Raw genomic sequence first — 14,046 nt, 5'->3', positions numbered from 1 at the left:
ACGAATTACGGCGGCGTGTCGGGCGAGAAAATCCCATCCCAGGATGACGTCGTGAGAGCATGAAGAAATAATGATGAATTCGACGGGGTACAGAGCGTCTTGAATGATGACACGGCATGTGCACACCGCTGTCGGGTGAATACTTTGGGCGCTGGCTGTATGGAGGGAGAGCCCGGAAAGTGGCGTCGTCACTTTTCGTAGTAGTCGGCTAAATTTAGCGTCCATAACGGATACGGCAGCTGCAGTGTCTACAAGGTCCGATGTGCGCACACCACCTACAAACACGTCTACTACGTTGGATGAGGTTTACTGAGGGCTTTGGCAGTTCGATAGCGTCGCAGCCCTTGCCTCTTGGACTGCGACGACTAGTTTCCTGGTCTCGTGCGAACGTACGAGGCCGCATCGGTGACAGTGAGCGGCGTCGTGGGGACGGTGAACGTCGGGTAGATGTGCCTGGGCTTGACGTCGGTGACGTAGGTGGCGGCGGGTCGTAATACGGATGGCTGGACTGGTTGGTGACGGCTGATCCGACTCGAGGCGGCTGTACGCGATTGCAATAGTAGGCGACGTGACTGGCGCAACCGCACGCAAAGGAGATCGGGCGGTTGTCGGAAGTGCGCCAACGGTTTGCCGCGCTGGGTGCCATCCACGTCGCAGGACGCGAGGGACGGGGCGGCTTCTGATATGACGACTGCAAGGCGGGCTGCAGTCGGGGCGTGTGGATGATGTCGGCGTACGTAGCCGGCACACTCGCTTCAAAGGCTTGAGGCCTGGCGACGGCTCAGGCGTATGTTAGCGGGGGAACCACAGGGAGCGCTAGGGGCGGCATGGCTACAACTTGCGCGTAACTGAGCGGCGCAGGCGCCGGAGGCGGCTGGTGGTATTCCATCATGACCTCCGCGATTGCCTGCTCAATAGCCCGGCGTAGGGGAGGCAGCAGTGGTGTAGATGGCTGTTCACCATGCTGCGGGTGAAAGAAGGCCAGTAGAGAGAACTGGCGGGTATTTCCTCGCGCACGATTGATTTGATCTCGGCGAGTAAGACGGAGTGGTCCAACACGGCCGACAAGCCAGCGAGATCGTCGTCACGTGATGGAGGTCGACGCGTCATCAGCCGCTGCCGGCGCAGCTCCTCGTAGCTTTGGCACAGTGTGATGACCTCTGACACAGTGCGAGGGTTTCTGGCGAGTAGCATGGTAAAGTCATCGTCGTCGATGCCTTTCATGAAGTTCCGGAGCTTGTCGGCTTCAGACATGGTCGCGTTGGCTTTCTTGCACAAGTCGAGCACGACTTCGATGTAGCTCGTGAAAGACTCGCCGGACTGGCACGGTACGGGATCGAAGCTGTAAGGGCATCGAATGCGGACCGTAGTTGTTTAAAGGGCACATCACTCTCCACCAGTGTGCCAAGACGTTTATTAGCAGGCACTCGGCGATGGCGGCAGTCAAACCGGGGCCGACTCTCTGCACGAGGGGCGTGCTCTCAGAGAAGAAGACGACCCACTGGAAGGTGCTCAGAGGACGACCCATTACTGAGTAAGAACGCTTCGCTACATTACGAAGTATTTTCCGAATACGGCGCCAATGGCACTACGTGAATGGCATTGGCCACACGACTAGACTCTTTCAGCACTGCTGACTTGCAGTACAGTAAGTACAGTATTACCAAAATACCGTGATCCACACGCAGCCATTTTACTTCATAACACGTGTATCAGCCTTTCTAATCAAGTTACTGCATGCAACAAGCAACTACCGCCGGTGTCCCCATATAAACTAGTCACGTACACCAAGGACAAGCCACAAAAGTATGGTTGTTTTTGCGAAAGGAAATAACGAGTGAAGGGGTCTTGGGGAGCGCAAACTTTCGCCTGTTTATTCAAGAGATATTGCAGCGAAATATATAGGCACAGATATGCGCAGGCAGCTAGGAACACATCAAGCGCATCTCACTCTAATCACAACCTGTGATCTACGAACTTGCTCTCTGCCTGCGAGAGACAATGAAGTATCACTGATACATATGGATCATCGTGCTTTTATATTGTCACGTGGTCGTGACGTCGATGAAGACAGCAGTCGGCGTGTCGAGATGAAACTGTTTATTTGGCCGAAGCTGTGGCCGGGAAACGAAAACTCAAACTACAGCAATACACGCTGTATACTGATAGCCGCGAACAAGGCGTCGGCCGTCAATAATCTGCTCATGTCTGGGACGCGCCGTCTTTTATAAATCACGCATCGAATTTTCCAATCTTATCACTGGTGGTCGCGCAAGCTCCGGAATAATCAAGACTGTTCGTGTCCTGCGCGTGATCTTAACAAAATGATCTACTACAATCGCGAAGCTTCTCGAACAATGCGGCATGGTCAGCGTCGAGCGTTGCTAACCGTCCTTGCAGGTCAAACCCGAATACATCAAAAGAAAACAAGAAGTGGGCGCGGCATTATGAAGTGCCTTGATTGTACCCGCTTGTACCCAGAATCTGTTCAGGCACAGCTCACACTTATGTGAATTGCAGTGGGTCGGCAAATGCGCCCCATCTTTGCCTTGAGTGAAAGCTCGTGTTGCCGTGCACGCTCATTCCCGCAGCTTCCCGACTGGCCGACATACGTCTTCCCACAGGATAGCTGAAATTTATGAACAACACCGGTGGCACATTTTGTGTACGACTTGGCGCGCTTCTTGCCGCAACCGCCTTTCTTGCTCCTATCAGATTAGATACTCCTGTGTTGTGAGATAGATTACGCGGCGCAGAAAAGACAATCCGCACGCCATGTCTGTTAGGAACCATTCTTAGCTTGTGTGCCAGCTGGTGCATATACGGTACGACCTCAGGTCTCGCCGTTCTCCGGTCTTGACCTACGCCAGAGCCGTGGTGTTCACTCTTGTACTTCTGGAGGAGCAACTCGGTGGCGTCGATAAGGAGCGTGTGAGGGAAACCAGCCAAGGACCAACGATCCAATTGGCTTTGAAAACCCTTCAGCATAACGTGTCAGCACGACCTTGCAGGTGCAGACTCTAGGCAATGTTTAGCTGGAGCCCTTTTCACAGTATTGGAATGCGCCGACTCATATGGCAGCAATTCGTTTGTAGACCTAGGCGAATAAAGCCAACAGGCGCGACGCCTGTGCAGAATAATGTTGAAATCTAAAAATTGCTCGTAACTCGTGTGTAAATACAAATCCTTTCCCTATCCGGCAAATGGCCGCTAAAACATTGCTAACCGTGGGCGTATATGTAGCGGCGCTTAGCTGCTATAAAATAATAAAAAAATCGTCAACGTATCTAAAAACTTTCAAAACCTCCCCCCCCCGCTCATTTAAATGGTGGTGCAACGCACGGTCAATAGAACATAAAAACCAATTGCACAACACAGGAGCGACACAAGAGCCTATGAAAATGCCTTGTCTCTGGACATAAAAATCGCCATTAAAACTAACGGTGACAATAACATAAAACACGAGAAGGGACATAAAAGCTTCTACAGTCAATACCGCAGCATTTCGGAAGGAAACAACGCCACTCGTCTATGCGACGTCTTACAAAGGAAAACAATTATCCACGCGGGAAGCAATAAAACAGGCCCTCAATGTCAACTGAGAACAAGTACCCAATCGAAGGATTCGTTTGAAGCGGGTAACACACGTGGAATTTTCAGTTCTGAACGGGTCACTCGCTGCAGCTGAGTTTAGCTGCCTCATTAAAAACTTACTAAGTGCATTCTGCCTGGTACCTCGTTCACTCACAAAAATCCTGAAAGGAAAGTCCGCCTTATGCGTCTTGGCCTGTGGCTAGCTCCAATAGGCCGTGGAAGTTTTGCAAGTTGCAAGTCCTTGTACAAAGTCATCGCCTTCGCATTCCTGAACCATCTCTGTGCCACCCGAACGAAGACGTGGAAGACCGACTTGAGCAGTGTGAACAGGTAGCTCAGTCGAACCACTGGAGCCGCGATGTGAAGCTCTTCACGTATACATTGCCCTGCAAGACGGCGCGAAGACGTAGTTCATAGACCGCGAGGCAACTTTGACAACATGGGACGAGTTTTGCCGTCAGTTACGCGATAGCTTCGGTAACACAGACAATGTGAAAACACACAACGCCTTCTTGATTCGCGCATCCAACAGCTACATGAAGGCGTTGCAATGTTTGCTGAGGTTATCGTGCGTTCCACCGTGCGTAACCAACTTGTCCGATGCTAAAAAGCCACGCCATCTCATGGGGGGCGACGGAGAAGAGCTGTTTGTTGGTCTTGTGCGGAATACGCCGACAACAGTCGAAGAGTTTGTCAGGGAGGCCATCGCAATAGAACGGACTCTGCAGCAAGGGTATCATCAATGCAATGGCCTGGCCACCGGCGCACCTGCAGCTGCTCAGCACTCACGGCGACCGATGAGTATTCTCTACGCTTGCTGATTCGTGAGGTCGTGCGCGAGGAGATTGCGAAGCAAAACGCAAGGTGCGCATCTCCGTCTCCAAGCACCGCCATAGCAGGAGTGAAGTCGCTGAAGTCGCCTGCCAGGAAGTTCGACAGCCGTTTGCCTCTTCCGAGCAATACGACCTGTCGTACCAGCCCAACGCATATACCTACGCCAACACGGTACGTCGTTCATTGGCTCCAGAACTATCATACTAGCCGAACGCATACACCTATGCAGGCGCTGTTCGTCGACCGTTGCCCATGCCGGCGCCGCAGTACCGCCAACCATCTCTTGTCGCAGCGTGGGCCCAGGGGGATCCCATAGGACGACCCCAAGAGCGTAAGACCGTTATATGGCTCACTGCGGATCGTCGGCCCCTGTGCTACAGTTGTGGAGAGCCAGGGCATATTAAACGTTTTTGCCCTCATCGCCCAGCTGGATACCGCGGAAGTGCACCAGCCGCTACGCGCCGTCAGTTTGGTGAAAGCAGCGCCCCCCATAGACGACGATCTGGCTGGCCGGCAGGAGAGCTCAGTTACCTTACGGACGCGCTCAGCAACTCAAGCTCATTTTGCATCACCGAGCCAACATAGTCTTCCTTATGCCGTCAGAGGTTGGTCTCCCAGCCCAAGGCGAGGAAGCTGAAAGCAGCGACCAATGGGGGGACGGTTGCATGTCCTAAAATTGCTGAACATCCCCCATTGTTTCCGAAACGCGAGAATGACGAACAAGAAGATTACGCCGAAAGAACTGTGACTGCCGACCGCACTGTGACGATTGATGAGCTTGAGTGACTCCCTTAGCCGATACTGCCGCAGACGTTTTCTAATTTGTATTTATTTATTTATATGAAAGTACCTTGCAAGCCCCATGGGGAGCATTGAGTAAGCGCAGCATCACAAAACAAAAGAAACAGATACATGAGTGCGAAAAGAGTCTGCAATAATAATATCTTGGCAAGACGGTGAAGCAAATGGAATTAAATTGGGAGGCAGTACTAGGAATACCCAGACAAAGAATGAAAAAATAACACTCACGGTTGCTAATGGAGCGGCGCATGGGCGCGTAAACAAAGAACATTATTTTTTTAAACTTATTTCAAGGTACCTTAAGCGCTCCATGGGGGGCATTCAGAAATGGGGGCAATACATAGGCACCTCAAACTGGAAAAAAATACAAGAGAAGCAATTGCAAAATAATAAGCTAAACAAAAGCGTTACAGTTCAACATGTACAAAAGATACACGCATGGGAACAGTGAACGAAACAGTGCGCTTTTTGTGCACAAGAAACGGAGCGGCTACAAGGAACAATATTCGCGTACATACCTTTGACAAACTTTAAACGAAATCGTATAAAAATATGTTTGCAACGCAGCTCGAAAAATTACACAAATGAAAAATGCTACAAGACAAGATAAAAAAACGATACATTTCATGGTAGCAATACAGGACAGTGGATTTCCTGCGCTTAGAAAAAGAAAAGAAACAAGAAGCGGCATAAATGCCGCTTCTTATCTATTTTATGAGTCTCCCACCCAAGTATGAGTGAGAGACTGGCAGACGAAATCAAGAAAGTCAGGACAGAATGGACTGTCCTTTATATTCGAAATTCTGAAGGCCAGGTAATGACACCTACAGGCAAACGTACAGCAAAACTCACGATCGGGAATATGTCTTTTGTAGCCACATTCCTGATCCCTCCGGAGTGCTGGATACCTTTAACTCCAGAAATGGACTTTTTAAAAGAGTACGGCGCCCTTGTCAACACACTTGACGCCATATTACCATTGGCTGCTGACAAGCCCGCGACCCATGACGCAGACCAAGGACCCAGGGTGTTACGTGCGGTCGAAGAAGACATCTGCCAGTCGTCGCTGTCATGTGTACTTGCTTGCGTCCATTGCGGCGTGCAGTGTAATGAAGACGCCATACCCGAACGTGCAACTGCCCATCTCTTCCAGCAAGTTGTTGCCATCACTCGTGGCATCATCAGCTTAAGTTATTGGCGTGCGGAGGTGCTTCTCACCAATTTCACGAATGAGCGCTGGCAAATCGGTAAAGGCACTGATGTGGCATACCTAGAGGAACTCGGCTACTCTTACGACTGTCTTGCTATGCAAGGGGAAGCAACGGCTCGTACAGCACCGCATGTACAAGCTGTTGAAATGCGTCCAAGTTTAACGCCCGCTGAAAGACGTTATCTTTTGGAACTGCTTGACCAGTTCAAGGAGCGCTTTTCTTCTACGTCCCGAATGGGTGAAACGTCGCTGACTGAACACCGTATCATCACGGAAGAGACATCAAGACCCATTCGACAGAACCTATGTCACGTCGCTCAGAAAGAACTTGAGGCAATACAGCATCAGGCGAAGAAGATGCCGGAGGATGATGTATTCCAACCATCAAACAGCCCTTGGACATCACCGGTGGTACTTGCCAAAAATAAAGGCAGCTTGCTTTTCTGCATTTATTAACGTAAGCTGAACAACGTTGCGAAAAAATATGTTTATTCATTGCCACGGAGCGATGACTCTTTGGACAGGCTACGGCATGTGCGCTACTTCTCGTCAATGGACCTTAAAATTTTATACTGGCAAATAGAGGTGGATGAGCGTGACCGAGAAAACACCGCATTCGTGACGCCTGACGGACTTTATGAATTCATGTCCTCCCTTTCGGTTTATGCTCGGCCCCAGCCACGTTCCAAAGGCTCATGGATACCGTTCTGTCCGTTCAAAAATGGAAATCGTGTCGTGTGTACCTGTGATGTCATTCTTTTTTCGGCCAAGTATGAAGAACACCTATAACGGCTGCTGTTTGTTCTTAATGTCAAACGGTGCGCAGGTCTTCACTTGAAACCAGAAAATGCCACTTCGGCTTTGAATAACTTCACTTCCTGGCATATGTGGTGAGTCAGGAAGGTGTTATGCCTGACCCAGGTCAAACTACAGCCATCGCAAAGAGCGCAAGTTCGGTGGACAAGAAGGCGGTCAAACGTTGCCGGGATGTCTGATCCGATTACCGGCGATTTATAGCCGACGTTTCGCACATCGCCTCTCCACTCACCCGCCTCACAAGAAAAGATGTTGCGTTTGTATGCGCCAAATAGCAAGAAGTGTTGTTCAGCGAGCTGCGGCAGCGTCTACAAACTCCGCCCGTACTCGCTCACTTTGATGAGGATGCACCAACACCCATCCATACATACGCCAGCAATGTAGCATAGGTGCTGTTCTTGTTCACTGCCAAGATGGCGCAGAGAGAGAAGTTGCCTGCGCTAGCAGAACCTTGTCACGTACTCAGTCCGACTACTGAACAACTATGAAGGAGTGGTGGTCGCTTTCCAAGTGGTAAGCGACCACCACTCCCTTTGTTGGTTGACCAACATGAACGGCTCGTTTGGAAGCTTGGCGCGCTGAGCTTGCGGCTTGAAAAGTACAACATTACAGTAGTCTACCAGTCAGGAAGGCAACACTTAGACGCTGCTGCCTGTCAAGATCACCGATTACATCGCGGAGCGCAGAAGATGACGAATACGCAGGTTTTTAGGAGTTGTTGATGCGTATGTTATCTCTCGGCAGCAGCTAAGCTCACTAATATTATTCTTGAAAGGAATGTGCTCAGAGTATTTTCTAGGCTCTAGTCATCATTGTGTTTACATCTGCTGGTAGTTCCCGAAACTCTCCGCAACGAAATATTCCAAGCCTGCCATGACGAATCACCTCGGGCCACCTCGGTGTCACAAGAACAAGGACGCGCGTCAAAGAAAAATGCAAGTGGCCAAGAATCGCAGCGGAGGTGAAACATTATGTGTGAGCATGTACCGATCGTCAGCGGCGAAAGATACCACCGGTCAAACCCGCTGGGCTATTGCATCGCGTTTGAAATGCGAAGGTCCATTCGCTCAAAGTGGAATGCATCTTTCGGGCCCATTTCCAACATGGGACAGCGGCAACAAATGGGTTATTATAGCGACGGAGGACCTCACCCGATAGGCTAAGACCCCGGAGATTCCGAGCGGTACTGCAGCTGAACCAGCCCGGTTTATCATGAGAATATTGCGCTGAGACATGGTGCTCCCGCAGTCGTGGTAACATACAAAGGTACCACGTTTACAGTTAAAGCTCAAAATTGGGCTAGTTGGTCTTGACTTAAATACATAATATAGCAGAACAAAACAAAGACCGAGAAAGATGCACACAGGAAGACCGCTAGACTTAAACTGAAAATCTTACTCTGGACACGTGACATATAAAGTGAAAAAAGTAGGAATGGTACACAAAAAGAAAGGGAGAACAGGGCCCGTAAAACTTGAAAGTATTACAGTTAAAGCTGGATATTCGGCTATTTGGTCTTGACTTAAATGCCTAATATAGCGGAACAAAACAAGGACAGAGAAAGATGCACAGAGAACGACCGCTAGACTTCAACGAAAATTTACAGCCCAGCTTTTGCACATTGTACTTACGCTCAGTGGTACAGCGCATATGAAGACGACAGCTTATCACCCTCAAACTTACGGGACGACTCAACAAGATTATCGCCGACATGCTTTGCATGTAAGTCGACGTGGAGCACAAGAATTGGGACAGGATTTAGCCGTACGTCACATTCGCGTATAATACGGCGCGGTAGGAAACAACGAAAATGACACCGTTTGCACTTATTCATGGTAGCGAAGTAACTACTATGTGGCTATGCCGCCTCACGACTGCGATGATTCATAGACGGATCCCGCAAATTTCACTGAGGGTGCCGCGGAAGCAAGACCGCGTCAATATAGCGAGCCAGCAAGAACTCCACGCCCAACGGTACACTCTCCGCCATCGATTCGTCTCTTATAAACCTGGCGAAAGAGTCTGGGTTTGATTCCCCGTACGACGGCGAGGCCTCTCGGGGAAGCTTCTACGCCGATACTTCGAACCCTACAAGGTTCTGTGCCGTCTTAGTGACGACAAGTACAAAGTAGTCGCTGACAGCTCTTCTTGTTCAAAACGCCGTCACTATCTGCTTGAGACAATGCACGTGGTGCGCATGAAGCCGTATTTTTCCGAGTGATGCGAACGCCCACTGGCTGATTGCGCATCGACTGCTACTTACTGAGCATCGAGAAGCTGCTCGCTCTGGAGGGAGGGTAATGCCGCGTCCATATTTGTGTCGTGCGATGCGCTGGCAACGACAAGGAAGACAACCGATCCGCTCGAGAGGCACTGCACGAAACAGTGAGAAAGGAGATGTTCTTAGCGGCCCCCGGTCCTTAAGTGTTTTCTTCGAGCACGGCACGCTGTTGCTCTGCCTTTCTCAATGAAGCCCTGTGTTTTGTAATCCTCGAAATTAATGTGTACGGTTGATATCTTCAAAGTAACCAAGAATTCGGCAGTGCCTCATTTATGCTCAAGGCATAAATGGGTGAAAAGGGGCGGGCCGGACCCATATTTTTCAGGCCCGGGCCACGTACGGGACCTTTTTAAGAACACCGAGCCAGGCTCGGGTAGGCCGGGCCGGGCCCGGGCAGGAATAATTAGCCCGTGAAATGCTGTAATCTCGCTTTCGAAATTTTGTGTGAGCGCTCCTATAAGTCTGTGTGGATTGAAGCACCTTGTTCACATATTCCTGAACTAGGGTGTTACCAGCTTCTATACATAAGATAGTGCCAGCCACAAGGTGTAGCCTTTCCTCTTCAGCCTTCGTCATAGGCCCCGGGTTAAAACAGGCATCACCTCGCCGAACAAGCAGGCTCCATAGATACGATAAACAAGCACGAACACTTTAAAACATAAGGTGGTCACGACACCGCTAAGAGAGAGTGATCAACAGCGTGGCTACTTGGGCTGGTTGGTACTGCATTCTAAAAGGAAAAATACGTTCTTCGTGCGCAAAACCTTTCAGAAAAGAAGAATGACAGGACAGAGTGCTCTGTCCTATCATTCTTGTTTTCTGAAACGTTTTGCGCACAAAGAACGTATTTTTCCTTTTAGAAGACAGTGATCGTCATCTCTACAAGAATAGGCGTCATAGTAACTAACCTGTGCAAACAGCAGTGGTCAGCCCTGTATTGCAGCAATCGTGCCGTGGCAGGTGCGTGGGTAGGTGGAGACGAGCGCGGTGAAACGGTTGCGCGCAATGTCTAGGCGAGTGGGCGTAGTCTAGCGCAGTTGAGTGCGTGGTGCGCAGTCGCGTACAGCTGCTCTTGGTTGCATTGGCGACATGAGACTCCTGGAGATTTATCCGGACGTATCACAAGTTCACCGAATTATGAAGGTACCATCTCGAATTGACGTTCGTCGCTAGAAGCGGAAGCCGCTGTCGTCGCGTCTACCTTCACTACGATTCGTTAGGTTTCAGTACGAAGTATAGCTTTTTTTACACGGTGGAACTGTGGGTTTGTGCATGGGAAACTGTCGCCCACTGGTCCTTAGCATGAGGCCATAAATACTCTACAAATATTACTCGGGCAGAAATCTTCAATGACGACAATAAATTCGTCTCAATTTGAAGAGTCCAATATGATTTAAATATTGCTGTTTAACAATAACTGTAGTGTGGTTTGCAATTATTTTGTATTTATCGCTGACTCCATATGGCACTATTATTCGTTATGTCTACCTGAAATAAGACGCGAAGCGTAACGCCAGGAAAACCACTCCAGCATGATTTAAATAAGTTATATATCATGTTTTGTCGAAATTGTGAAAAAGAACATGAAATCGAGGTAGTTTCCCGTGTGAAGAGTCCAACGCATATCTACTTATCTTAATTTTTTATGGCATATTGCCTGTAACTCTGCGTAGTACTCGCTAGTATGAAATGTCACGTGTCTGCCTCACCAAAGATCGTCAAATACTGTCGTTTTGTAACTTGCTGGCTTCTACCTTGTGGGCCACAAGAGCTTCTTAAGAATCGTTATCGAATGGCACTTTTAAACGAATACGTTAGAACTGATATACAATGCTTGAATTCGGTAAACTATTGACAAGAAACGCATCGTAAGTTTTACATAGTAGACTATTACTGTTCAAAAGCAAAGTCCTGCTTTTTTATCTAGACTCTTCACTGCAGTGGGTGTGCGCCGTTTCCTCAAACTGAGGTCATCGCTTCGAAAGTTGAGTCGTATTATTTCGTAGATTTAAGCACAAGGAGGACCCCAGAAATACACTCCTTTGCGTAACTCAGGCTTTCTGAATGCAATGTGTAAGATGACATTTCGTATTATCATATCGGCTGTGTTTCCAAGCTTATTAGCATGGTATAACCGATTATTGAAAGGTTGTGGAAGGGTTACTTGCCTACGCAGTTTTATTCATATGCAGTGATGTGACAGTGATTGAACAATCTGTACTTTGAGCGAAATATCCGAAATATTCTTCAGAAAACGAAATATCCTTGAGACAAAACCTTTTCCGACGACATCCCCTTACATAGCTGATAGAGAAACGAATCGTTGAGCTACAGTGGTGATACAGAAGCAATAATGTTGCTTCAATGTCATAATATAACCATTGCTCCCGTTAAAAAGCAATGATCGCCAATATGCTGTATTAAACGGACGCGGCTTCCAAAGCCCACGTAGTGCCCACGCGCGGCAGAAATAATCTATAGAGATGGCCTGACGTAGTGAAGCGTGACAACCCGCAGCTAACGGCAAACTGTGAAGAATGGCGCTAGCTCTATTGAGGCATGACTAAATTTTTATGTGCTTCCATGCCACCTCGATATATATGCAATATCATGGTCTCCTTGCAGGTAGCATTCTTGAGTGGATGTCAATCATCGACCATAACCACATGGTTCTCCAAGGCAACTACAAAAATACTACAACGGTAAGTCAAATATAGAAGCGTTTGGTAGGAGATTTTCACAGAAATAAGAGTATTGCCTTTACAGGAAGGACCATGTAACAGCGGCGCGCGACAAATGATCCGGTTGTGGGTAGCCTAGAAAGACTTTGAAAGCATCCGCTGCTGTGATGCAGCGGTTACGGTGCTTGTCTAGTAAACCGAAGGTTGTGGATTTGATTCCGGCCGTGGTTGTCGCCTTTCGATGGAGGCAAAATGTTAGAGGCCCGTTTATTGTTCGATTACAGTGCCTGTTAAAGAACAACAGACAGTCGGAATTTCCGGAACCCTCCACCACGGCGTGCCGCATAATCATGTGGCGGTTTGGGCACGTAAACTCCCAGATAATATTATTAAAAATTCAAAAAAACGGGTTCTGTTGTTTTGGCAAAATGTTGCACAAAACTGAAAAAGAAAAGACACGAAAACGAACATAACAGTGACTGGACGAGTGAGTCGTCCTTCGGCAACGATCTGACACCATTCACAAAAATATTTGTACACAGGATGCTTCGGGTAGTCAGTCATATTTGGTACTATTTGAAGATAACATGCTTTCATTGGGTGAATTGTTATTTCACTTCACTGCATTATAATTTTATACTTGAAATTGCATTCGGTTTTGCTGGCATACTCCTACCTGATACCCAGAGTTCTCATAAATGCAGATTGTTCGTGCATCATTACCAAAACAAAGGGAAGAAAACGCCTGCCATCGTTTAGCCTTCGCTTTGATCCGTGTTCTTTTTATTTCTGCTGTTGCCCTTAGTAACCTACTGTGACGAATGGGAAGATACATCTCGTAAGCACATGAGCTTTAAGCAATCACTTTAATTGCTCCCATTATTTCTAGACCATGAAGAAGTTGTGCAATAGATGAGCAAATGATTCCTACTGCTGGAACTTCCCATGGTCATATTCGTTCCTCATCAATTGTTTCATACGTCTACTGAACACCTTTGGAAGCTCTTTAAAATATCTGATGTTGGGTTTAGCTTCTGTTTGCTAAAAACACGAATATCTTTCGGTGATACTGCTTTTTCCGCAGCCAGTGATGGGCTCTGCTGAAACGTGACGTAACGGAATGCCCATTGCTCCAGGATTTGCAAAAGTTGCGTTTTTCATTGCACAACACCCCGTGAGCCTCCTTCAAACAAGCTGTGTATTTCCTGAAAAAAAAAAAACGTTGGCTAAAAAAATTGCATATCTCTACATTTCGCGGTCCTTTCCTAACAGCAGAAATATCGCAAGATCCTTCGAGCGTAGTCGATGGAGACTAGAACGTGGAAGTAGTCTTCTCGTTTTTCTGCTATGTCGATTGTTTGAAAATTTTGGTTGAAGCGCACCGAAATACACGAGGGGTTCATGGTACCCCTCCGAAGAGTTTACGTAACCTAGAATTTTTTTCACTACCTCCGGGATCGGCCCGCCTTTGGCCAAGCGGGGATGTCAAGTTATGAAGTAATGATGTGACGCCACCTTATGTGACGACATGGTGGCGTGATGTCACTAGTTTTGCGACCTGTGGTTTTTTTATTACGTCATATTGTGACATCACCCCATAATGGGTGATGTTTTCAGCACTCGTGTTGACACCGACGCCGCTGCCACCGGCGGCCACTTTAGGCGATTGATGAGGCACATAAAGCTTTTGGGTCATTCCACGCCAAACGTCCCAGACATTGCGCTCGACCCTCTCCAATTGTATTGTAAAAAATTGTGGACGTTCATATCAGTGCACTATTTGCCCTCGGAAAGTATTTTTTGGAAAAAAAAATGTTTCTTGTCTGTTA

This window comes from Rhipicephalus sanguineus, chromosome 5 (genome assembly GCF_013339695.2).
Source record: "Rhipicephalus sanguineus isolate Rsan-2018 chromosome 5, BIME_Rsan_1.4, whole genome shotgun sequence".
Lineage (NCBI taxonomy): Eukaryota > Metazoa > Arthropoda > Arachnida > Ixodida > Ixodidae > Rhipicephalus > Rhipicephalus sanguineus.
Note: the sequence above shows the minus strand (reverse complement) of the source record.